Source organism: Macaca nemestrina, chromosome 10, assembly GCF_043159975.1.
Source record: "Macaca nemestrina isolate mMacNem1 chromosome 10, mMacNem.hap1, whole genome shotgun sequence".
NCBI lineage: Eukaryota > Metazoa > Chordata > Mammalia > Primates > Cercopithecidae > Macaca > Macaca nemestrina.
Genome location: NC_092134.1, coordinates 117,394,110 through 117,417,275, shown reverse-complemented (window position 1 = coordinate 117,417,275; position 23,166 = coordinate 117,394,110). Strand labels below are relative to the sequence as shown.

Here is a 23,166-nt window from a genome sequence, read left to right as displayed (position 1 = left end):
TGTTTGTCTGTTACTGGTGTATAAGAATGCTTGTGATTTTTGCACATTAATTTTGTATCCTGAGACTTTGCTGAAGTTGCTTATCAGCTTAAGGAGATTTTGGGCTGAGACAATGGGGTTTTCTAAATATACAATCATGTCATCTGCAAACAGGGACAGTTTGACTTCTTCTTTTCCTAACTGAATACCCTTGATTTCTTTCTCTTGCCTGATTGCCCTAGCCAGAACTTCCAACACTATGTTGAATAGGAGTGGTGAGAGAGGGCATCCCTGTCTTGTGCCAGTTTTCAAAGGGAATTTTTCCAGTTTTTGCCCATTCAGTATGATATTGGCTGTGGGTTTGTCATAAATAGCTCTTATTATTTTGAGGTACGTTCCATCAATACCGAATTTATTGAGCGTTTTTAGCATGAAGGGCTGTTGAATTTTGTCAAAAGCCTTTTCTGCATCTATTGAGATAATCATGTGGTTCTTGTCTTTGGTTCTGTTTATATGCTGGATTATGTTTATTGATTTGCGAATGTTGAACCAGCCTTGCATCCCAGGGATGAAGCCCACTTGATCATGGTGGATAAGCTTTTTGATGTGTTGCTGAATCCGGTTTGCCAGTATTTTATTGAGGATTTTTGCATCGATGTTCATCAGGGATATTGGTCTAAAATTCTCTTTTTTTGTTGTGTCTCTGCCAGGCTTTGGTATCAGGATGATGTTGGCCTCATAAAATGAGTTAGGGAGGATTCCCTCTTTTTCTATTGATTGGAATAGTTTCAGAAGGAATGGTACCAACTCCTCCTTGTACTTCTGGTAGAATTCAGCTATGAATCCATCTGGTCCTGGACTTTTTTTGGTTGGTAGGCTATTAATTATTGCCTCAATTTCAGAGCCTGCTATTGGTCTATTCAGGGATTCAACTTCTTCCTGGTTTAGTCTTGGAAGAGTGTAAGTGTCCAGGAAATTATCCATTTCTTCTAGATTTTCCAGTTTATTTGCGTAGAGGTGTTTATAGTATTCTCTGATGGTAGTTTGTATTTCTGTGGGGTTGGTGGTGACATCCCCTTTATCATTTTTAATTGCGTCGAATTGATTCTTCTCTCTTTTCTTCTTTATTAGTCTTGCTAGTGGTCTGTCAATTTTGTTGATCTTTTCAAAAAACCAACTCCTGGATTCATTGATTCTTTGGAGAGTTTTTTGTGTCTCTATCTCCTTCAGTTCTGCTCTGATCTTAGTTATTTCTAGCCTTCTGCTAGCTTTTGAATGTGTTTGCTCTTGCTTCTCTAGTTCTTTTAATCGCGATGTTAGAGTGTCAATTTTAGATCTTTCCTGCTTTCTCTTGTGGGCATTTAGTGCTATAAATTTCCCTCTACACACTGCTTTAAATGTGTCCCAGAGATTCTGGTATGTTGTATCTTTGTTCTCATTGGTTTCAAAGAACATCTTTATTTGTGCCTTCATTTCGTTATGTACCCAGTAGTCATTCAGGAGCAGGTTGTTCAGTTTCCATGTAGTTGAGCGGTTTTGATTGAGTTTCTTAGTCCTGAGTTCTAGTTTGATTGCACTGTGGTCTGAGAGACAGTTTGTTATAATTTCTGTTCTTGTACATTTGCTGAGGAGTGCTTTACTTCCAATTACGTGGTCGATTTTGGAGTAAGTACGATGTGGTGCTGAGAAGAATGTATATTCTGTTGATTTGGGGTGGAGAGTTCTACAGATGTCTATTAGGTCTGCTTGCTGCAGAGATGAGTTCAATTCCTGGATATCCTTGTTAACTTTCTGTCTCGTTGATCTGTCTAATGTTGACAGTGGAGTGTTGACGTCTCCCATTATTATTGTATGGGAGTCTAAGTCTCTTTGTAAGTCTCTAAGGACTTGCTTTATGAATCTGGGTGCTCCTGTATTGGGTGCATATATATTTAGGATAGTTAGCTCTTCCTGTTGAATTGATCCCTTTACCATTATGTAATGGCCTTCTTTGTCTCTTTTGATCTTTGATGGTTTAAAGTCTGTTTTATCAGAGACTAGTATTGCAACCCCCGCTTTTTTTTGTTCTTCATTTGCTTGGTAAATCTTCCTCCATCCCTTTATTTTGAGCCTATGTATGTCTCTGCGTGTGAGATGGGTCTCCTGAATACAGCAGACTGATGGGTCTTGACTCTTTATCCAGTTTGCCAGTCTGTGTCTTTTAATTGGAGCATTTAGTCCATTTACATTTAAGGTTAAGATTGTTATGTGTGAACTTGATCCTGCCATTATGATATTAACTGGTTATTTTGCTCGTTAGTTGATGCAGTTTCTTCCTAGCCTCGATGGTCTTTACATTTTGGCATGTTTTTGCAATGGCTGGTACTGGTTGTTCCTTTCCATGTTTAGTGCTTCCTTCAGGGTCTCTTGTAAGGCAGGCCTAGTGGTGACAAAATCTCTAAGCATTTGCTTATCTGTAAAGGATTTTATTTCTCCTTCACTTATGAAACTTAGTTTGGCTGGATATGAAATTCTGGGTTTAAAACTCTTTTCTTTAAGAATGTTGAATATTGGCCCCCACTCTCTTCTGGCTTGGAGAGTTTCTGCCGAGAGATCTGCTGTTAGTCTGATGGGCTTCCCTTTGTGGGTAACCCGACCTTTCTCTCTGGCTGCCCTTAAGATTTTTTCCTTCATTTCAACTTTGGTGAATCTGGCAATTATGTGTCTTGGAGTTGCTCTTCTCGAGGAGTATCTTTGTGGCGTTCTCTGTATTTCCTGGATTTGAATGTTGGCCTGCCCTACTAGGTTGGGGAAGTTCTCCTGGATGATATCCTGAAGAGTGTTTTCCAACTTGGTTCCATTTTCCCCCTCACTTTCAGGCACCCCAATCAGACGTAGATTTGGTCTTTTTACATAATCCCATACTTCTTGCAGGCTTTGTTCATTTCTTTTTCTTCTTTTTTCTTTTGGTTTCTCTTCTCGCTTCATTTCATTCATTTGATCCTCAATCGCAGATACTCTTTCTTCCAGTTGATCGAGTCGGTTACTGAAGCTTGTGCATTTGTCACGTATTTCTCGTGTCATGGTTTTCATCTCTTTCATTTCGTTTATGACCTTCTCTGCATTAATTACTCTAGCCATCAATTCTTCCACTTTTTTTTCAAGATTTTTAGTTTCTTTGCGCTGGGTATGTAATTCCTCCTTTAGCTCTGAGAAATTTGATGGACTGAAGCCTTCTTCTCTCATCTCGTCAAAGTCATTCTCCATCCAGCTTTGATCCGTTGCTGGCGATGAGCTGCGCTCCTTTGCCGGGGGAGATGCGCTCTTATTTTTTGAATTTCCAGCTTTTCTGCCTTGCTTTTTCCCCATCTTTGTGGTTTTATCTGCCTCTGGTCTTTGATGATGGTGATGTACTGATGGGGTTTTGGTGTAGGTGTCCTTCCTGTTTGATAGTTTTCCTTCTAACAGTCAGGACCCTCAGCCGTAGGTCTGTTGGAGATTGCTTGAGGTCCACTCCAGACCCTGTTTGCCTGGGTATCAGCAGCAGAGGCTGCAGAAGATAGAATATTTCTGAACAGCGAGTGTACCTGTCTGATTCTTGCTTTGGAAGCTTCCTCTCAGGGGTGTACTCCACTCTGTGAGGTGTGAGGTGTCAGACTGCCCCTAGTGGGGGATGTCTCCCAGTTAGGCTACTCAGGGGTCAGGGACCCACTTGAGCAGGGAGTCTGTCCCTTCTCAGATCTCAACCTCCGTGTTGGGAGATCCACTGCTCTCTTCAAAGCTGTCAGACAGAGTTGTTTGCGTCTGCAGAGGTTTCGGCTGCGTTTGTTATTGCCCTGTCCCCAGAGGTGGAGTCTACAGAGACAGGCAGGTTTCCTTGAGCTGCTGTGAGCTCCACCCAGTTCCAGCTTCCCAGCAGCTTTGTTTACCTACTTAAGCCTCAGCAATGGCGGGCGCCCCTCCCCCAGCCTCACTGCTGCCTTGCCGGTAGATCACAGACTGCTGTGCTAGCAATGAGGGAGGCTCCATGGGTATGGGACCCTCCCGGCCAGGTGTGGGATATGATCTCCTGGTGTGCCTGTTTGCTTAAAGCGCAGTATTGGGGTGGGAGTTACCCGATTTTCCAGGTGTTGTGTGTCTCAGTTCCCCTGGCTAGGAAAAGGGATTCCCTTCCCCCTTGCGCTTCCCAGGTGAGGCAATGCCTCGCCCTGCTTCAGCTCTCGCTGGTCGGGCTGCAGCAGCTGACCAGCACCGATCGTCCGGCACTCCCCAGTGAGATGAACCCAGTACCTCAGTTGAAAATGCAGAAATCACCGGTCTTCTGTGTCGCTCGTGCTGGGAGTTGGAGACTGGAGCTGTTCCTATTTGGCCATCTTGCTCCGCCCCCCTGACAATTTTTATTTATTTATTTTATTTATTATACTTTAGGTTCTGGGATATATATGCAGAACGTGTACGTTTGTTACGTAGGTATACACGTGCCATGCTGGTTTGCTGCACCCATCAATCCATCATGTACATTAGGTATTGCTCCTAATGTTATCCCTCCCCTAGCCCCCCACCCCCGACAGGTCCTGGCGTGTGATGTTCCCCTCCTCGTATCCATGTGTTCTCACTGTTCACCTCCCACCTATAAGTGAGAACATGCGTTGTTTGGTTTTCTGTTCCTGTGTTAGTTTGCTGAGAATGATGGTTTCCACCTTCATCCATGTCTCAGCAAAGGATATGAACTCATCCTTTTTTATAGCTGCTTAGTATTCCGTGGTGTATATGTGCCACATTTTCTTTATCCAGTCTGTCATTGATGGGCATTTAGGTTGGTTCCAAGTCTTTGCTATTGTGAACAGTGCTGCAATAAACATACATGTGTACCATGCTAAGGAGTTAGAATTTTATCTGAAGCTCAGCAGGGTCAAAGGCCTGTGGCAGCACAAATTGTAATTGAGGTACAAGAAGGGCCTGAAGCTAAATTTTAGAAGTCTTTACATTGCACCAAAGGTGTGAACAACATGATCAAAATGATATTATAGTGGCAGTTTTCAGAATGGTTAGGAAGGCAAAAAACACTGACAGCAGGGAAATAAGTTGTTAATATATTAACTTAGAATGAGATGGCACACAAGGAAGAACAACAGGATTGTAAAAGGAGACTGAAAACAAAAAAACCGTGGTCAATAATGCAATATGGGACATGAGAATGAGATTGGAATGTATAGTAAGGTGATTTTGAGGTTTCTGGTCTTGTGTTTGTAACTACTTAACAAAATTAAAGGAGTTGGTTTGATCGAGAAGATGAAATTCTCAACTTTAGACTTGCCGAACACATACATCTTAATATGTTGAGCATTTTCTCCATGAAACTAACCGGATTCTGCCACTAAAGCATTTGGTGCATAACATTTTTTAAATGCTGAGGAAAATTTGTTCTCAACCAATGAAATGACTCTAGGGAATCCTGTATTTCCGAAGTCGACTTCCCTTTTTCGAGGCAGCTTTTGCATACTTCATCAGTTGTGGTTGGGGTTGGACACCTGTGGGGACCACCCTTGCCAGTTTTAGGCAAAGCTGTGAAGTAGCAGAGTCGGATTTGGCAAATGTCTTTTCCCTTTCCTGTGCCTCTTTCCCTGCTTTGAGTACTATCAGCTTGATATTCTGCTGCTAACTGGAGGTGGCTACTCAAGGACACTCCTCAAGATTTTCACCACATAGAAGCATGCACGGCAGGTAGATGGTGGTCTATCAATTTTAGTGGTAGGCATAAAAGGGGTGAGTGAATGAATGAAAATATTAATGAATGAATAAAACATTTGACAATTCATATGCACCAAGATGTTGAATATTTAATTTGGGCATCCCTCTCTAAATTATTTGTGCTAAAAACATTCATCTGAAGATGTGCACCAATAGAAGGAATCATTACTGGCAGATTTCACATGACAATGAAGACTGAATTTAGAGAGCCCGAGCCTCTATTCCAACTTTAAAGCACATGATAAAGACAATCATCTCCACCCAAGAGTTGACTCCTTTTGACAGAGGTCCTCATTTTAGTTGATGCCACCCATTATTTAGCCATTGTTGGGGGAAATGAAATAATTTTTTTTTTTTTTTTTTTCCGAGACAGAGTCTTGCTCTGTCACCCGGGCTGGAGTGCTGTGGCCGGATCTCAGCTCACTGCAAGCTCCGCCTCCCGCGTTTACGCCATTCTCCTGCCTCAGCCTCCTGAGTAGCTGGGACTACAGGCACCCGCCACCTCGCCCGGCTAGTTTTTTGTATTTTTTTTAGTAGAGACGGGGTTTCACTATGTGAGCCAGGATGGTCTTGATCTTGTGACCTCGTGATCCGACCGTCTCGGCCCCCCAAAGTGCTGGGATTACAGGCTTGAGCCACCGCACCCGGCCTGGGAAATGAAATTATATTACATAAAAATAAAATTGTGTCTGATGGGTAGCAGCAGCTACCTAAAATATGGCCTAAAATATGGTTCCACTGTCAGTAACTCTCTTTACCATATGCAATCTGAGTAGCCACGGTCTGATGTAAATGTCAGTTTTCACTGTGGCTTCCCAGTATGCTGGGAGATTCCACTCACCAGAGTTGCCAAATAGCATAGCCAAGGACCGTCAATATGATGATTTAATTTGGGCTTCTGTTGCTTTGGTTAGTCATTGACAAGAGAGCCTTGACTAAAAATGGAACCAAGTCTCAAGTGTTGTTAGTAGCACTGTACTGAAATAAATTATATAATGTTCATGGTGGCTGACTTTTATTGCTTTGAAGCAAACATGTTAATAATGTTTCTTTTAATCAGTGATGAATAGATGCATAATAAATATTTGGAAACAGTTCTAATGGAGAGCCAGGTATTTCCATTTCTCTGACTCCTTCTAATTTTTGATTTGTGGCTGGAATTCTTGAGAATGACTTAGTTTCCAGCCCTACTTGAATAATGGCTTTTTTTTTTTTTTTTTTTTTCCAGAGGTTTGGGTGCTTCTACTTGTGGCTGTGCATGTGGCTAAGAACAGGAAACACTGCTGAGGGGACGGAAAGAGCATTAATCAAGTGTTCTGAATCACCAAAGAATTTGAATGAAATGCTGCTGTTAGTTATGCCAGATTTTAATGGCATTCCCTGGATGACTATGTAGCTGTTATTACTCATATCCTTGGTTAAAATGATGAGTTTGTGTATATATAAAAAAAACTATACGTGTAATCTTAGTATCCAAACATGTATGAGTGTGGATTTTGAGTGCAAAAATAAGAATAGTAAAGTATGTATTATGTGAGTCTCATAACTCACAAAGTGCCAATACATCAGACTCCAAGATGTGACTGGTATGTTAAAGAATGGCTTAGATAATAAGTACAACATTATGTTTATTCATTAATTTATTTGTATTTTAAATATGTTTAATAGAACAGGGTATTTTTGTAAGTATCTTCAAGTATAACAAACCATTAATAAATAAAATTACAATCATAAATACTAAAATACACATTCTCAAAAGGTTTTGATACCCTTTAAAAACATACGGTTTTGGCCAGGCGCAGTGGCTCACGCCTGTAATCCCAGCACTTTGGGAGGCCGAGGCGGGCGGATCAGGAGGTCAGGAGATTGAGACCATTCTGGCTAACACGGTGAAACTCCGTCTCTACTAAATAAATAAATAAATAAATAAATAAATAAATAAATAAATAAATTAGCTGGGCATTGTGGCGGGCGCCTGTAGTCCCAGCTACTCGGGAGGCTGAGGCAGGAGAATGGCGTGAACCTGGGAGGCAGAGATTGCAGTGAGCCGAGATCGCGCCACTGCACTCCAGCCTGGGCGACAGGACTCCGTCTCCACAACAAAACAAAACAAAAAGTGCAGTTATATTCAATTGGTGCTTATTTTTGATATCTGAAGCCTTATTATTCCCCTGTGACAAATCTTGAAGAAGGAGTAACTGAAGTTCCTATTACTTACCAAGAACAGCAAGTTTAATGGATTTCAGAAAATAAATAAATTAAATTAATAATAGAACTTGAAGTTTGTATGTCATTCAACTTGTTTTACAAGGAAATTTAGGCCTTAAGTTTGTGTAGTCCAGTAGATATATATATATTTAGAGATAGAGGGAGAGACAGAGAGAGAAAGAGAGAGAGCCTCCAAAACCATAGATGGACTTATGTATTTGAAAATAATTTTAAAATTTTATTTAAGAGTATTAATTTCTTTAAAATTATAAAGCAACCTAGCTCTTCACGGAATCAAATACTCAACAGAACATATTTAATATCATTTCACATGGGACTCACCTATTAAAAACTTCAGTGTTTAAGTGTTGTTTATAATGACATCTCTTGGAGGTTCTCAGTGTCAACACCCCAAGGTTCACATCTCGTTTTGTTGTTTTATTATAGAAACAGAAATAGAGAGCCTTTATTTATGTTGAAATCTCCTAATCAGGACCCCTTGCCACAATAATGAGGTGCATAAGTAACAAAGAAAAAGTCTATGTGAAGAGAAAAATATAATTATGTACATTGCAAGTTTATTTTTAAAAGAGCCTGAAATATAAAATAGCAAATAATAAAAATAAATATAACAAATAATAAAAATGCTTTTCAGTTTTATGTCTGGTTAAGTGTGAGGAATATATATATGAAGTAAAAATAGCTGTGAAAAATGAAAACATAAGGAAAGTTAGAGATCCCCTAATGTAGGGGAGGACCTAGAAAAAAGATGGAAGAGGTGATCAACCTGCATTAACAGACTTTCAGGGAATAAAATTCTAATCATATTGTTTTAGGATGTTGCTGCTGAGATTTTAAAATCACATTGCAAATGTATAACCTTGAACATAAACATCTAAGTATTTTTCTGCCCAGATTAACTAGTTCTGAGAGAACTGGAGGCCAGGACTTGCTCACAGAACTGAAGTTCCTTATTCCTCTTACTAGAAAAACAAACAAACAAAAAAAGATGGTCCAATCTTTGGTCTGGAAGTTGGAATTAAGCTCATGCAAACTTGAAAATGTTGCTTTCTCTCAGCATTAGGTAGCCAAAAGCAAAGGGAGAAAAAGTTCACGTTTTATGTGCCTTATCCCTAAGTACTATCTCCCCTGCAGCAGGATGACTTTGAGTTGAATATCTAGGTGCATCGTTGTGTTGTTAATTTCTCCGTTTTCTCCTCTGTGGCCACTGTACTTTGGTATAGGGCTGTCAGAAAGAAAAACACATGGCATAGGCTTAGCATCGGGCTGAAGCCTAACTAAGCAGCACTGCCAGACATCAGCATACATCATTACTGTAATAGTTATGTTTAAATGTGTGGTGGTGCCATTGAAGTTAAGCTCAAAGTTAGCTATGAAAATACTGTGTAGAAAAGGTTGAAATATTGACATTTCTAAAGAAAAAAAAATGTAGTAGAACTGTACCTTCAGTAGTCTTCAGAATTATTTTAATTCGCTTTACCTACTTCCTAATTTGCTAGCTGCCTATTTCTTTTTTTATTATACCAGATATTTTTAAACTAGGCTCTATTTAAAGCGTCAAGATAGGCAAAGAGTGGAAAATCATTACCGGAACGCTTGGTTGTGGAAAAAAAAAAAAAGATTTGCATCTTCTATTTTTCTTATTTCTTCCTTCAAGGGATAGTGTTAACAACTTTTCAGAAATTCTAATAATGTTCCTGGCCAATTCAGCGTTGATAGGGTATAATAACTATTTCATGGATCATAGAATAAGGAAATCTCATGCTTTTTTTTTCCCCCCCATGGGACTACATGCCCATTTTAAAAACGAAGTAGAAAAAGTGCCTTTTAAATGGACACGGGATTGAAAGAAACCAATTTCCACCTCTAAAAGTCATAACAGAAAAAATATCATCACTAAACCATGGTCAGACATTTTGAATGTGGCTCCTCTGTCAACTCTTGTTCCAAACGGCAGTCTGGTATTTTTCTACCCTTCTGCTCAATGGTTTGAGTGAAGGTAGATGTTTTCATAATGTACCTAATGAAGCTAATTTATTACACTCCATGCTTTAATTTGTAAAATGTCGGCTGGGCATGGTGGCCCACACCAGTAATCCCAGAACTTTGGGTGGCTGAGATGGGAGGATCACTTGAGCACAGGAATTTGAGACCAGCCTGGGCAACATAGCAAGACCCTATGTCCTCACAAAAGAAAAAACATAGCTGGATGTGGTGGTGTATGCCTGTAGTTTCAGCTACTTAGGAGGATAAGGTGGGAGGATCACTTGATTCCAGGAGTTTGGGGCTACGGTGAGCCATGTTCATGCCATTGCACTCCAGTCTGTGTCACAATGATGTTGGAATCCAGTCTGGATACATTATGAAAATATCTATCCTCACTGAAACTGTTGAGCAGAAGGGTAGAAAATACTAGACTGTCATTTGGAACAGGAATTGGCAAAGCTGCCACATCCAGAATGACTGACCATGGTTTATTGTTTAAAAAAAAAAGTAAAAAAAAAAAAAGAAAAAAAAAAAGTCTTAGCATTAATTCTTCAACCATTGATATGGTCTAGATTCATAACAACTTGTTATTATATGTGATAGTTATATTATTCTTCCCAACGATGGTTCTCATGTATTATAAATTCATGCTCCCCCACCCCCAAAATTCATGTCCTTTGCCTTGTAACTTCCCATGCCTCACTAGGTGGAATATACCACCCTGTCACATCGTTAGGTTGCTTAAATGACTTGATTTGACCAATAGAATGTGAATAAGTGTGCTGTACTTCTGAGCAGAAACTGTAAATGCATTTGGATGGTTCAGTTTGGGCTCTTATGCTCATGTCTCTGTCATGAGAACAGTACTACAGATAAGGGCAGCTCTTTTAGACTGGGCCCCTTAGCCTTGGATGTGAAGATATGCAGAGCAAAACTGAACCGATCTAAACAAAGTTCACTAGAGCCATTATTAACTGACACACCCATGAGCCAAAAATAAATGTCTGATGCTGAAAGCCACTGAGACTTAGGGGATGTATGTTACCCCAGCAAAAATGATTAATCAACCATAACCACTGGAAAAAAAAAAAAAAAACAATTAGTGACTCAAGTTTGTTTGTAGAAAGAATGGAGAAAAGTGGTCTTGCAAAGTGGGGTAGAGATGAGAAGAAAATGAAGCTAGACAAAGCTTTGATGTACGTTTCAATGGCGTACTTTGCTACTCACCCATTCGGAACATTGGACACTATGTTAATTTCCTACTGCTGTTTAAAAATTACCCCCAAACTTAGCAGTTTAAAATAATGAATATTTATTATATCACAGTTTCTGTGGACAATGAATCCAGGTGTGGCTTAGCTGCATGTCTTTGGCTCAAGGTGTCTCATGAGGTTGCAGTCCAGCTGTCAGCCGGGGCTGTGGTCTCATCAGACTGGGATTGAAGGGAGAGGATCTATTTTCAAACTCATTCACATGGTTGTTGCAGGCATTGGTCTTTTCCACATGAACTTCTCCATAGGACTACCTTACAAGATGGCAGCTGTTCTCCCTCAGGGTTTGTGATCCATGAGAGAACAACACAGAACACTCAACATGGAAGCTGCAGTCTTATAATCTAATCTTAAAAGTGATAACTCATTCATTTTGTCATATTCTATTCATTAGAAGTCAGTCAAAAAGTCCAACCCACCCTCAAGGGGAGGGCCTTACACAGGGGCATGAATATCAGGAGGCTGGAATCACTGGGGTCATCTCAGAGGCTGCCTCCCGGAAACACAGCACTTGAACTCTCTGAGCTGCAATTTCTCAACTTATAAAATGATGTTATTGTACCTACCCTGCTTACCTAACAGAATTCTTATAGGGTCAAATGAGAAAATATATTTACACATTTAAGCTATAGCATATATGCATAACTATACGTATATTTTATAAAGCACTATGCAAATTTAGATGCTTTTATTAGTCTGGGTTCTCTGAGTAAAACCCCAGATAGGATTAAAGGTACAAGGACTGTATTAAGGGAAATGTCTGTGAGTGGAAATAAGGTGGGAGCTGGCACAGGGTGGGGTAGGGGGAAGTGTTGGGGAGTGGCTGGGAGAACCGTGAGACACCATTGATCCTAATGTGAGACAGAGGTGGAAGGAGTGTTGACTGGAAGCTTACTAGACCACCATGTCATCTAAGGAAAGTGTCAAGACTTTTCGGGGCAACCTCAAACCAAAGCAGCCCATCAAAGGAGTTTCAAATCTCCCAGAAAAGTGTCTGTCTTAGTATCCCTGCCAAACTCAATCATTGGCTGAGAGCAGCTGGGGGGAGATGGGGCCTTAGTGCAAACACAGTGATGCTTTCTATCTCCTTTGTAGATCCCATTCTTATTTTCTTTGCTTGAGTTCTATCTTGGTGTCATTTCTAGTATTTCTCGTTCTTCTTGAACACGGGACATCCTGAAACCTTTGCCAGGGACTCTCCTGAAAATGAATTTCCTGCCAGTGCTCTTGCTCTGCCTGTTGCAACACCCTAAACCCAGGTTGAACCTCTTTGGATTTGACTGCTGAACTATACCACCACCTATTGACTATTATCACACCCTCCAGGACCAGACTTAACTCCCTGCATCTATATTTGGGTCTATTTTTCCAGGGATCAATTTCATCCCAATGTTGGTTTTCATTCTAGATCTGGGATCTAGGCAATGTCCCAGGCTACTCCAACCAGTATTTGTTAATAACAGTTGAATCCAGACTTCTCATGTTCTAATCCTTGGTCTGCCACTGCTATGGTTTGGATGTGGTTTGTTTGTCCCCAACAAAACTCATGTTGAAATTTCATGTCAAATGTGGTGATCCTGAGAGATGGGCCTAACAGAAGGTGTTTGGGTTATGGGGGCAAATTCCTCAAGTGGCTTTAGTGCTGTTTTGCAGAAGTGAGCGAGGGACACGCCTCAGGTCTTCTTCTCTCTGCTCATGTCTGCTTCCCTTTTGGCCTTCTCTGCCATACTATGGCACAGCACAAAAGCCCTCACCAGAAGCCAGAACCATGCCCTTGAACTTCTCAGCCTGCAGAACCATGAGCTAAATAAACCTCTTTTCTTTATAAATTATGCAATCTCAAGGTAGTCTCTTGTAGCAACATGAAATGGACTAATACAGCCACTTTCAAACTCTGTGACCTTTGGTGAGTTATTTAAACTCTCTGTGTCATTGTAAAATGGAGATGACAATAGTGCCTATCTCAAAAAGTATTTTGTTTTGTATAGTTCTAAGACAGTGCCAGGCACATAGAAAGCATTCTATAAATGTTAATCATTTTTATTATTTAGCTTCTTGAAGACTTCTCAATGTACAAACTAAAATATGCTGTACCATTTTGAGTCCTGTGGCAACTCCAATTGATGTCAATCTAGTTTCAAGCTTGCATAAGAAAGTAAATAATTTCAGAGAGAGAAAGAGAGAGAGAACATTTTTCTTAGGTACATTGGTGCAACTTCTAAAGGTCTTATTAGTTTAATCCCAGGCTGTTTGTGCTTACTTACTAACTCTGTTTTGGACTCTGAGGCTAGTTGGCTTGATCCTCATCTCTTTTCTCAGTCTTGGCTGGATGTTTCACATGATTTACTGCTGGGTCCTGCTCCCAAGCTTTGCCTCCTAAAGTCAAGTTCCAAATACCAGGTCCTGGAGCTGAGCTCAGCTCAATTGCAGTCAGACAGATTGGAGTAGGCAGGAATTAAGGAACTACAGTGCTCATTTTTAGGTGTTTTTGTTTGCACCATTTGGTCCCTTCTTCATTTGCTTTCACAATAAGTTTATTTTCTTAATTGCCTTGTTACTGCCTGAAATAGGACCATCAATAAAGAACAGTGGTGTAGGGTTTTGTCTGGAAAAGATGGAGGTGCTTTTGCTGGTCCAATTTGTTACTGCTGTTTTATTTTATATTATACCTGTTCCCAAAGGCACAAATTCAGTATTGTATTTAGGTTTTGTGGACACTGAATGGAAAGGTTTAATTAAGAACACTTTTCAGAAACAGCCTTGTAAAATAACACAGAACTTCCATTGCCTCCTTTTCACTCACAGTTGTGGTCCCCCCACCCCTCCTTTTATCACTTCATTATCTCAAGCCAAAAGTTGATTTGGTCAATTTCCTGTTTGAGTGTCAGCCAATCTCTTGAAGTTATTTCAGTATTGTGGCACTTAAAACACAAGGTTTCCCTGTTAAATTTCCACCATTTTAACACTTCATCTATTGTTTCTTTTTTTCCTAATGACAAGCATCAATGAATATTTTCAAGTCTACCACTTAATATAACCCCATGTGTTTTTGATACCCTAAACTCCACTAGCCTGTGTTGATAGTGACTAATCCTCAGAACTGTTAAAACATTCTGTGCAAATAGAGGTACATCAGAGGAATTTTTTATGTGAAAACTTTATTTAGGGAGCCACTTTCTTTCCTGTATTTGCTTATTCAACCTTTCCATTTCAACTTGTTTTGAAATACTGTCAAACGACATAAATCAGAGTTTCCTTTTTCAGTTTTATTAATCTAGCCTGATAAAATGGCACCAAAATTGTTGATTTAACGTTCTCAAGAGTAGCTATCCTTGATATAAAAACACCTAACCTTTTGTCAATTTCAGAGCTGTAAAGAAAAGTCATTTTGTTCAATCTCCTTGTTATATTTTGAGGGAAGCTAAGTGTGAGAGAAGTTATGTGATTTGGCCAAGATCATGCATTTAGTTACTGAGACAATGGTGTTTTTTTAGTTTTTATTTCTAATTATTTTAAGTACATAATATTTCTATATATTTACAGGCTACATGTAATGTTTTCGTATAGGTATATAATGTATATTGATCAAATCAGGATAATTGGGGTGTCCATTACCTCAAACCTTTATTATATCTTTGTGTTAGAAACATTCCAATTCTATTCTTTTAGTTATTTTTAAATACACAATAAATTTTGTAAGCTACAGTCACCTTATTGTGCTACCAAATACTAGATCTTATTCATTCGATCTAACTACATTTTTTACCCATTCAGCGTTTCCACTTTATCCTCCCCCACCCCACTACTCTTCTCAGCCTCTGGCAACTATCATTCCACTATCTCCATTTCCGTTTTTTTTTTAGCTCCCACATATAAGTGAAAGCATATTTGTCTTTCTGTGCCTGTCTTATTTCACATAACATAATGTCCTCCTGTTAGTTCCATCATGTTGTTGCAAGTGACAGGGTTTTATTTTTTATGGCTAAATAATATTCCATTGTATACACGAATCACATTTTCTTTATCCATTCATCCACTGATGGACAATTAGATTGCTTCTATATCTTAGCTATTGTGAATAGTGCTGTAATAAATACAGGAGTGGAGCTATCTCTTTGAAATACTGATTTATTTTCTTTTGAATATATGCTCAGAAGTGGGATTGCTGGATCATATGGTAATCTATTTTGAGTTTTTTGAGGAACCTCTATACTGCTCTCTGCAGTGGTTGTACTAATTTACATTCCCACCAACAGTGGCGAGGATTCTCTGTTCTCCACATCCCCACAGCATTTGTTATTGCCTGTCTTTTGGATATAAGCCATTTTAGCTGGGGTGAAATGATATCTCAGTGTAGTTTTGATTTGCATTTCTCTGATGATTAGTGCTATTGAGTGTTTTTTCATATATCTCTTGTCCATTTGTATATTGTGTCTTGAGAAATATCTAGTCCAGATCTTTAGCTCATTTTAAAATTGGATTATCTGTTTCCCCCCGTCCCCCGCCCCGAGCTTTTTGAGCTTCTAGTTGTTAGCCCCTTGTCAGATGACTGGTTTGCAAATATTTTCTCCAATTCTGTGGGCTGTCTTTTTACTTTCTTTTAAAACTTCCTTCACTGCGCAACTTGTTAGCTTGATGTGATCCCATTTCTCCATTTCTCCTTGTTTCCTGTGCTTTTGAAGTCTTACTCAAGAAATGTTTGCCCAGAACAATGTCCTGGAGTGTTCCCCTGATGTTTTCTTCTAGTAGTCTTATAGTTCCAGGTCTTTATATTGAAGTTTTTAATCCATTTTGGTTTGATTTTTGTGTATGGTGAGAGGTAGAGGTCTAGTTTCATTCTTCAGCATGTGGACATCCAGTTTTCCCAGCACCTGACCATGGTATTTTTCAGTATTGTGGCATGCTATCTCCCTCAACGTAGAACATGACAGTGTCCACATTAGTCTCTTTAATTCCCTTCCTCACTGATTTTTGTTTTTCAATTCAGGAAATTGAATTTTATTTAAGCATAATTTTCAAGCAGTAAAATTAACCAAATTTTATCAAGTTTGATAATTCTTGACCAATGTGTACAGTTATGTGACCACCATCCTGATTGAAATACAGAACATTTTCATCACTCCAAAAAGTCCTCTCACGCCCCTTTTGCAGTCAACCCTCTTTCTCTATACCCGGAATCATGGTAGCCACTGTTCTGATTTCTCTGATTATATTTTGCCTTTTTCAGAATTTAAAAAAAACTGGTATCTTACAGTGTATATTTTTTAATATCTGTTTTTTTTCCACCCACATTATATACATTGGTAGTTTGTTCCTTTTTCTTATTGAGTTATATCCTATTGTATAAATATACTATAATTTGTTTATCTATTTTCCAGCTGATGAAATTGGTTTTCAGTTTCTGACCATTATAAATAAAGGTGCTATAAACATTTATACAAGTCGTTATTTGGTTATATGCTTTCGATTCTCTTCAGCAAAAACTTAGGTGTGTAATTCCTGGGTCATATATTAAGTATATGCTTATCCTTGTAAAAAAAGCTGCTTCATTGTTTTTCAAATTGGTTATAGCATTTTGCTTTCTCCCCAGCTGTGTATAAGAGTTCCAGTTGCTCCACATTCCTGCCAACACTTGGTATGGTCACTCTTTATTAATAATTTAGCCATTGTAACTGGTGTGTAGTAGTATCCCATTGTGATTTAACTTTCTCCAGTGAATAATGACATTGAGCATAATTTCATGTGCATTTTTCCATCTGCATGTTTTCTTTGGGGAAATGTTTATTCTAATCTTTTGCCCATTTAATGAAATTGAGCTGTTTGCCTTCTTATTATTAAGATTTAAGAACACTTTCTGTATTCTAGATTTTGGTTCTTTATCAAACATATGATTTTTAAACGTTTTCCCCCAGTCTGTGGTTTGACTCTACATTTTCTCAACAATGTCTTTCAAAAAGAACAAAAGACTTTAATTTAGATGAAATCTAATTTATAAATTTTTCATTTATGATTTGTGATGTTTATATCCTAAGGAATCTTTGCTTAACTCAAGGTCACAAAAAATTCTCTAATGTTTTCTTCTAGAATTTTTGTAGTTTTAGGTTTTACCTTTGTGCCTATGATCCACTTTGAGTTAAGTTTTTAGTGTGGTTTTGAGTCAATTTTGAATCTTTACTCTTCTCATCACATCACTTCCCTCTGCTGATTCTATCATCTGCTTCATTTACTTCTTGGATCAGTATCTTCCTCTGATTATGCAACTTCCAGGTGACAGACACTTTATACATATATCACTTAAGGTTTCTATAGATGGTTTCTGCAAGTGATCAAATTATTCTTCCTTCAAAAAGCTCCTTATAACTGGGGAGAGTTATAGCAACAGCAAGATGATGGAATGGGAATTTCCAATGCTCTTCCTCTCACAGAAACATTAATTTGAACAACCTTTCACATATAAAAATACCTTCACAAGAGCTAAGGAATTCAGGACAGTGATTACAGCAGATGGGTAGAACACAGAAGTAAGAAAAGATACATTGAAGATGTAGAAAGGACAGTTTTACATTATTCGTGTAATTCCTCCCCCAACCCGAACCCATACAGTGTGGACAGAGATGTCCTCCACGTGGGGGAAGAAGAGTAAAATAAGTATCCAGCTTTGCTACAGACTATCTTAATCTTACCAGGTCTGCCCCAGAGAACCCTGATGCTAGGCTGAAAACTGTGGCCCCAGGCTCCAGGCCCACCTCAATTCCCGGCCAGTCCCCACAACTCCAGGCTCTAGACGGTCCCCACAGACACATGTTCCAGGACATCTCCTACAACCCAGATACCAGGTTGGCCTTCGTGGATTCAGGCACCAGGCCCACCTGCCCACTGACCCATCCACCAAGCCAGCCAGTCCAAGGATTCCAGCAGCATGTGCCCATGGGTGGCTGCTGCATTTGATTTGCTTGTATTTTGTAGATGGAATCTCTGAATTGAATGATTGGCAAAGGGCTTTCCTTGCTGAAGTCTGTCTGCAAAGACTGGAAGAGGTGTCTACTTATTAAAATGCACAGACACCAATGCAAACCCACAAGAATCTCAAATAAGCAGAAGAACATGATACTACAACAATAATGGAATAAAGCACAAATACCCAACTCAAAAGAAATGAAGATCTATAAACTGCCTGACAAGTATTTAAAATAATAATTTTAGAGAAGCTCAGTGAGCTGTAAGGGAACACAAATGACTAAAGAGAATGAGGAAAACAATACATGAAGAAAATGAAAAATTCAAAGATATTGAAACCATAATCAAGACTCAACCAAAAATTCTGAAGAACACAGTGATCTAGAAGAAATGAATAAATTCCTAGAAACATACAACTTGCAAAGACCTAATCACAAAGAAATAGAAAATCTGAACAAACCAATAATGAGTATGGAAATTGAATCTGTACTCAAAAATCTCCCAACAAAGAAAAATCCAGGACCTGATGGCTTCACTAATTAATTCTAATAAATATTTAAAGAAGAAATAATGCCAATGCTTCTCAAATTCTTCCAAAAAATTGAAGAAGAGGAAGCACTTTGAAACTCATTTTATCAGGCCAGCATTACCCTGATACTAAAGCTAGACAAGAACACTACAAGTGAAATAATTTACAGGCCCATATTCCTGATGAACATTAGAACAAAAATCCTCAACAAAATACTAGCAAATCGAATGCAATAGCACATTGAAAGGATCATACACCATGATCATATGCAATTTATCCCTGGGATGCAAGGATAGTTCAACATGTTGAAATCAATAAATGTAACGTACCACATTGCCAGGAGGATAAAAACATGATAATCTTAACAGATGCAGAAAAAGCATGATTTGACAAAACTCAACAGTTTTCATGATAAAAAAAAAAAAAAACTCTCAACAAATTAGGTATAGAAGGAATATACTATAGCATTATGAAGGCAATGTATGAAAAGCCTACCACTAACAGTATACTCAGTGGTAAAAGTTGAAACCTGAAAGCTTTTCCTATAAGGCTAGGAGCAAGACAAAGATGCTTACTCTTGTACTTCTATTTAGCATAGCACTGGAAGTCCTAGACAGAGTAATTAGGCAACATAGAGAAATAAAAGGCATCCAAATTTGAAAGAAAGAAGTAAAATTGTCTCTGTCTGCAGATGACATGATCTTAAATATAGAAAACTCTAAAGACTCCATCTGAAAACTCAGAACTGATAAATGAATTCAGTTAAGTTGCAGGATACAGAATCAACATACAAAAATTGTCTGTGTTTTTATTCACTAAAAACAAACTATTTGAAAAAGAAATTAAGAAAAATTTATTTATAATAGCATCAAAAAGAATAAAATACTTAGGAATAGAATTTTTCCAAAGAGGTAAAAGATCTGCACACTGAAAACTATAAAATGCTGATGAAAGAAATTAAGGAAAGACACAAGTAAAGGGAAAGATATTTTATGGATTGGCAGAATTAATATTTAAAATGTTCATACTACTCCAAATCACCTACAGATTGAATGCAATCTTATCAAAATTCCAATGGCATTTTCCACAGAAATAGAAAAACAATTCTGAAATGTATGCGGAACCACAAAAGACCCCAAATAGCCTAAGAGATTTTGAGCAAGAAGAGCAAAACTGGAGCAGTGATGCATCCTGATCTCAAACTGTACTAAAAAGCTACAGTAAACAAAACAGTATAATACTGACATAAAAACAGATATAAAGGCCAATGGAACAGAATAAAGACTCCAGAAATAAACCCACACACTTATTGTCAACTGATTGTTGACAAATTTACCAAGAATGCACATGGGAAAACGATAGTCTCTTCAACAAATGCAGTTGAAACACTGGATATTCACATGCAGAAGAATGAAATTAAACCCTTATCTCACACCACATACAAAAAATAACTCCAAATGAACTCAAGACTTAAACATAAGATCTGAAGCTTTAAAACTACCAGAAGAAAACATAGGGAAAAATCTTTATTACATTGGTCTTGGCAATGCTTATTTGGTTATCACCCCAAAAGCACAGGAAACAAAAGGAAAGATAGACAAATGAAATTACATTCAACTAAAAACTTCCGCACAGAAAAGAAAACAATCAAGAGTGAAGAATAGAATGGGAGAAAATAATTGCAAACCACATATCTGATAAGAGGTAAATATTCAAAATGTATAAGAAACTCAACTCAGTAGGAAGAAAACAAGTAACCTTATAAAAAATAGGCAAATGAAATTGCAAATCAAAACCACAATGAGATTTTACCTCATTTGTTATAATGGCTATTCTCAAAAAGACAAAAGATAACAAGTATTGACTAGAATGTAGAGAAAAGGGAACCCTTGTACACTCTTGGTAAGATTTTATGTTGATACAATTATTATGGAAAACAATATAGAGGTTCCTTAAAAATTAAAAATAAAACTAAGATAGAATTCAGCAACCTTAGGTACTACTTATGAAAGCTGAAGCTTTGAGAATTCCATGCAGCCTTATCCCCTTGATCTTGTTCAGCATCTTTTGTCCCTCAGTGGAAGACTAAACTCAAAAAAGTGGGAATGCCCTTTATAGAGACATAAAGGTTTTGCAATATAGCCCAGGCATATCTTTCTTACCATAAGTATAAAGAGAGAGAATGTCCTTCCTGAGTCAGTGAGAAGGAGTTGACATCCTAGCACACAGTGTGGTGCCCTTACAAGATATTCAGCTTTATAATCTGCGTTCTGACATAAGGAGGAGTTCATGAATCCATAGTGGGTGTCCCATCTTTTGGGGAAAGTGGTACTAACTGTACTTCTGTCCCAACTTTGGTTGCTACAGCTCAGGCAGTTTCTCTTGGGGAGGTGAGAGCCATGATCACAGCCACAGTGAGCTGCAGTAAGAGGAGAATCAATCACTTAGAAGATGGCAGGGAGCAGCTCGCTTACCTCGAGGGACTTCTCAACAGCTTACCCATGGAGGGGATCTGTGCCTAGTGTCAACAAAACAAACTGAGCAAACGCTGGATTTGAGAAATGTGAAATGGGTAGTTTACTTAGTGCAAGATTGTTTTCTGAAGCAAACTGAGAACATCTCTATTTCTTTTTAAGCTCACCATACCTCTCAGAACTGGGAGAGCTGTGATGAAGTACTTGTTTCATGTACTTTGAAACAATTTTCTATCACTGAATTCTCAAACCTTAATGAATCTGCTTGGACCAACAAATAAAAACGTAAAGCAGGTAAGAAGATTTTATTGAAACAACATAAGACAACCAGATTTAATCTGCAGAACCATAAATTTACATATAGCTTTCTAGGACACTATCATATCGAATGAAAATACATGGAGCAACCTCAACAGATCTTATATTTTTTTAAGAAAGACACTTGAACGCAGGAATCATGTTCTCAGGTTCTCCTCTGACCGTCACTCCCAAGCACTTTGAAAGTTCAATAAATATTACTAGACTAATCTCCCTTGAGGTATACTGATTATAAGCATAGATTGTTACCAAATCCAGAGAATATGGGGAATAACTATTCCTAAACTTCAGTATTTGTACATTGCTATTTTTCTGTCTCTCCATTGGAATTATTTACATTCAGGTAATTCTATCTGAAAATAATGGATGCTCCTAAAACATTATACTAATACAAATTCCCTTCCAAGGAAACTGAACTCCAGCCTCTGCAGCTGAATGAAGAGGAAATTCTTGCCATTTGAATGATTAGGAATTAATATTCTTCACCTAACTGGACCTTAGCCAATATAATTATTTAAGACAAGATTTTATCCGTTCTTTCACATTGGTTTTATTGTGAGCCAAGGGGAAAAAACATTATTCTAAACTCTTCAGCATTTTCCCTTTTAAAATAGTGAGACCATGTCAGAGTGAAAAGAGCATGATTTAACAAAAGTCATACAGACAATAACACCAGATTTGTATAGACATATATAAAAATAATCACCACCCCAAAAAACAGTATCAATCAGAGAGGTTAATACATTTGAATGTTGAGATTTAGCAAACCATGGATCTATGGAATTAAAGCCATATAGCATCTCTAGAAGGTGTTTCATTTTATTGTTCCAAGTTAGGCTGCAAAAAGACAGAGGGATTAATTAAGTCCTATATTGGACAAGACTAGAACATGAATTAAAAGGCTCCTAACTGTAAATCCACAAGGAGCACTTACCAGCTGAAGGTCACGCTGCTGGTCACACAGCTTCATTACTCACTTTAAACTGTAACCTAACTAGACGGTGGTGAGTCAGGTTTGTTTCCTTTCCCTTCTCCTCTGGCATCCCTGGGGGGCTTCTCAATTCAAAGAAACTCCAGGAGAAACAGGCCACTTACTGTGAATAATCTGAAACAATCTATAAGTTCAAAAGCAGTTGAAATTCCTAGAAGAGATTGAATGTTATAAGAATAAATGGGTTAGTATTTTAAAGACAAAACTGCCCTTGTTTAATATCAAGAGAATATTAGCGGGACACAGGTTTTACTGTAACTTTCATTATTTATGTAACTGTCTGTATTCACTCTACACTTCAGGAAATGGAGCCCATGCATTCATAGTCCAAGTAAATTTTGAAACAGTCTTTTTTCTTTCTTTTATGTCTTTCTTTTTTCTTTTTTTTGAAGGTAACAATAGCAGCGTTTGTAAGTGGTAGTTTTCTACTGATGCCACAAATAGGCCAAATACGCAGTATGCTTTCTTAGAACACCTAGACAAATTCAGTCTATTTCTCCAGGAGGGCAAGATTATGTGTATTAAGACACATTTCTTTAATGCAAAAGCAGAAAATTTGTAAGTTATCAGAAATAAGAAGAGTGTTATACATGATGGCTGTAGGGAAAGAAAAAGGAATTGTTTTTTGCACCAGACTATTATAACTTAAATATTTTGTTTCAAATATATCATCTTTTAAAAAATTGTGACGACACCCTGCTG

General features: G+C 38.2%; 1 long non-coding RNA gene across 1 annotated transcript in view; it reads right to left on the bottom strand.

Annotated features, from left to right (window-relative positions):
* LOC105492125 (uncharacterized) overlaps positions 1-23,166 on the bottom strand; it is a 126,136-nt gene that overhangs the window by 2,507 nt on the left and 100,463 nt on the right. The window contains exon 4 of the long non-coding RNA XR_011608590.1: positions 22,408-22,615. This is a non-coding gene — a long non-coding RNA (uncharacterized lncRNA). The remainder of the gene's footprint in view (positions 1-22,407; positions 22,616-23,166) is intronic.